We start from the raw sequence: 4,794 nt of genomic DNA, 5'->3' as shown, positions 1-4,794 counted from the left end.
AGTAGCAAATGTGTGCTACATCGAATGGGTCAACTCGAGCCTAACCTAGAAATAAATCTAGCCTAGCCTAACCTAACCTCACGAAACACAATTAAACTGATTTTGTTGTACCGTTGTGTTTGCGGTACCGCTTGAATCAGCTTGGGCTTAACCTGCAAAGAGGTCAAACCTATCCTAAAATAAAAAAACCTAACCTAACTTAACTTCACGTAACACAATTAAACTCATTGTATTGTCCCGTTGTGTTTGCGGTAACGTTTCAATCAGCTTCGGCTTAACCTACATAGAGGTTTAACCTATCCCAACCTAACAAAACCTGACCCAACCTAACCTAGCCGATCGAAATTCAACCACACGTGTAGTTATGTAAGCGTACGGTTCTCAGTCTTAAATGTGTGCTGTATTTAATAGGTTAACTCGATCTTAACCTACAAAAGAATCTAACTTAACAGAACCTAACGAAATTTTGCTTAACGCAACACAACTTAACTTAAGTGTTCCCGTTGTAACACAATAAAATTTATTCCATTGTACAACAGGTGGTTAAAAATGTAGTCGAACATTACTCATTTGAAAAAACTTAGAACTACAAGTATAATTGACCCCATTTCAATTAACCTGACAATGTTTGTATCAATTAAAATGTAGAACTGTAACTCAAACATTCAAATGAATAAGAGTTTTCTTCAACATTTTTTTCTCTCTGCTTTTCTTAAACTTAAGGGATATATTTATACTATCTGTCGTGTTTACATTTTATCTTGCTTTTTATCGTAATTAAATTGATTTATAGACCTACTTAAGTCTATTTTCTGCCTGCTATAACGTGTCCCTTTTTCTTCGAAGGAATGATGCAAAGGGTTACGCTTACGTTTAAGACCTACATTCGTTTCTCTTTTCAACATCCAGCAAAAATCAGCCATCATGACCTCGTCCCATCTACCCTGATATCTTTGTTCCATCACTTTTATGTCTTGATGAAAACGTTCCCCTTGTTCTTCGCTGAAATCACCAACATGTGCTGGAAACTTATCCAGATGGGAATCTAGAAAGTGAAGTTTTAGATTCATCAAGCAGCCTAACTTTTTTTAGTTTGTTATTATTTTCGCAACAATATTCTCGTAATCTGGACTTTTTTGGAACCGAGGAAATTTGCGTTTACTGCTTTAAAACTTTCTCAAGCTTCCATTTCAATTTTCGTCATGTGGCTCACGAAATTAGTATCTCTTGTCAATATTCGAATCTGTGGTCCATCAGAGACTCCTTCTTTCAACTTAGCGTCTGAAACATTAGGGAACTTAAGGGATATATACTTATAGCATTGTCCATTTTTGTCTAACGCCTTGACAAATTGCTTCATGAGCCCAAGCCTTATGTGGAGGGGTGGTAGTAAAATTTTTTCTGGATCAACGAGGCTTTGGTTGATGATATTATGAGAACCAAGTCTAATATCATTGTTATGATTTTGAGATCACCACATACTTGCCATTTGTGATTCGTGTAATTAACTTTTTCAAGAAGAATTTTAACATTGTTATATTCTTCTTTGATGACCGTTGAGTGAGCTATAGGGATAGGAGCGTAAGTATTCGTGTTATGCTGTAAAACAGCCTTAATGCTGCGTTTTGACGAATCAATGAAAAGTCGCCATTCTTCGTCTCTGTACACATTTTTCTTAAAGTGGTTCATTAGTCCGTTAATGTCAGTGCAGTACACTAAAGACGTCTCTTCGTCTTTAAAGAAAAACTTTCTGAATTCTTTGTCCCTGTCGCGATAGAATGTAACTTTTGTCTTTAGCTCTAGAAGATTTCTTCTTTTTAGAAATGAAGCGGCAAATTCAGCGCCTTCTTTCGGTAATCCAAGATCTCTAATAAAATCATTCAGTTCTAGTTGCGAGTTTAATATTGGAACCTTCAAGTTCATTTTATGCACGCCATATTCGTCATCTTTTTCGTCTTTTTCATCGGAGTCATCGGAACTATTTTCTGTTCGATCACTGGTTTCACTACCGTCTCCACGACGTTGACTTTCAACTTCCATTCTATCACCTTCTAAAGCGCTTAAATCAGTCTGGCGTGCATTTTTATTGATTTCAATTGCTTTTGTGACTGTGCACATATTAATTTACGTAAAGTTATTTTTATTTTGGGCGTTGAACCCTTTGACGGCATTTATGCAAAAGTAGCAGTCCTTCGCAATAACGGGTTTTTTCCATGTGGTTGGTGTAGAGTACTTGCGGTACTTTTTGTTGTTTGAATTTTTTAGACGATACAACATGAGTCTGCAGGAACTGCAAATGACGTGAGGAACCCATTTTGTTTCTTGGGGCAGCAATTTACGGTCAAAACACTTTTCGTAAAGACTTTTCACTTCCTCGTCGATTGATTTTCGCAAACTGCTTACTTCATATTTACTGCAAATATAACAGAATGAATCTGATCTATTCTTGCAGGCATGCGATTGAGAAATGCCCGCGGTTTTTTTCCTTGTAGCATGATACTCTACATCAACCAAGTGATCCATTGATGAAGAACTACGGTTGCATGATGACGTCGGAGAGCCCGCTGTCCACCCTGACCAGACACAACGGGACAACACAATCAGCTTAATTGTGTTTCGTGAGGTTAGGTTAGGTTAAGCTAGGTTAGATTCATTTGTAGGTTAGGCTCGAGTTGACCCATTCTATGTAGCACACATTTGCTACTGGAAAAATATCTTTCCACTGGCATTATTTTGAAATTTATTTGCCTCAGTGCATGATTTTTCGTCATTTTTTGAGGTTCTGGCTCAACCATGACGTTATGGGTGATTTTTGATACCGAATTTGAATTCAGCACCCTAAAATCTATAGGAATACGTATGTCCTGTTACCAGATCCGCACACTTTTTTTTTGTGTAACTGTGTTATCATTCTGCATTATTCAGTTCATACAATATATATCCGGTCCCTAATATACCGACACTAATTTTCACAACAACTTACGTTCACACGAATTAAGATATAAACTTGGAATTTTTGCTAATTAATTGAAGGAAACTAAAGTACTTCTCTGCGGTCTTAAATTTAAGGAACTATAAAAAACTTTATTCTTGGAAAATTTTTGGAATTTCTTTTTGTGTTTACAGAAATTTACTTTAGGAGTGTTCGAACGTGCTATAGTTCCTCTAAATTAATTTCCCAAATTTTCAAACTGATATCCCAATACTTGTGAACGCAAGCTGTTGCAAAATAAATGTCGGTAAGGTAAGAAAGCCGTAAGAACTACATGGACTAATAGTGAAATAATCTGCATGTATGAATAGCTAAAACAATTTAGGAGTCGAATTTCCACTTCGTAACGCATAAGTTTCGATTTTCTTGTACAATAACTTAATCGTCGATTCTATAGGTATTAAAAAATTTAATTTGTTTGATAATGACCGAAAATTTAATAGTTCATTTTTTTATTGAAAAGTGAACTATTATATTTTTTGCTCGGGATTAATTTGTTTGGGGTAAAAATTCTATTATTCAGTTGAAAATTATATAGTTCGTTGAAATTTCAATTATATTGTCATGATCATTGCATCAGTACGTATGTAAAAAATGTCCAAACTTACTTCTGCCAAGAGGTCTTATATTATTAGGACTTCAGTATATTTTCAATAAATTGAATTAATTTTAATTTATACTCCATCCAAAAGAAAAAGTTGATAGAAAAATACTTTATTGTAAATTATTATATATTGTAATAATAACAAGAATCATGTTACCGTTAGAACAATATGGCTGCATGGGCAGTAAGTAACTCCTAACCTTCATGAAACTAGGACGCAACGTAGCAACAACGCAACGGTAGCATCACATTCGTAGTTTTGGAGCTGATTTCGGTACTTAGGAACTCAAAGCAGGCGTTTGATCTACTTTTCCAAGTACGCTACTGCTTTGTAATCGAGTATGCAACCAAGTTGATATATTTTTATGACTTCATCGATACTTTTATTTTCAATTTGGAAAAACCAACAGCTTCTTGCATATGGATGCAAGGCCGTAGGCGGAGGGGGGGGGGGATTGAGAAATTCTTGAAAAATTGACATAATATACATATACTCTCCTGTTAGCCGTTTCACATAACTCCCCCTGTTGAATTTTTTCCTAGCGTATATCCCCTTGACGAAAAAATTTCCGGCTTCGGCCTTGTATGGATGCATGCAATATTGGAAAATGCAAAATTGAATCAAAGGCTTGTTCTATTGCGCTGCACAAATGAAGACACATACCTCTTAGCACAAGCCTAAGAGAAGATAATTATAAATAATTATAAATTATTTAAACTATTATGTTTGTCAGCTTTTATTATTTTTTACTCTACTACATAAAATTGTGTGAAAAGTCAAACATTTCGGAAGAAGCCGCAACTAAATAGCATTAATGAAGAAAAAATAGTTTTTAACGATAATAATTTGTTTAAAAAATATTTGTGTTGAATTGAATAAATTATCAACTGACATTAAGTGAAAAGTAGAAAATAGTTGTAAATTCCAGAAAAAAAGAAAGTTTCTAGCATTATTCAAATTGAAGATTGTTAGCAATAATGAATAAATGTTTAAACAATTTATTTTGGTTAAATTTAATTAATTATTTAACTCACTTTAAGTATAAAGTGGAAAAATGATTAAAATTTAATGAAAAGCCGGGGTTTTTAGAAATCTTCAAAGATACGAGGGTAGTTCAATAAGTCCTTAGAATGAAGTATAAAAACAATTTTTTTTGGGTAAATTTTTTTTTATTTTTCAACATAATCTCCTTGGAGC

Source organism: Belonocnema kinseyi, chromosome 4 (assembly GCF_010883055.1).
Source record: "Belonocnema kinseyi isolate 2016_QV_RU_SX_M_011 chromosome 4, B_treatae_v1, whole genome shotgun sequence".
Classification (NCBI taxonomy): Eukaryota; Metazoa; Arthropoda; class Insecta; order Hymenoptera; family Cynipidae; genus Belonocnema; species Belonocnema kinseyi.
This window is presented reverse-complemented; position numbering follows the sequence as displayed.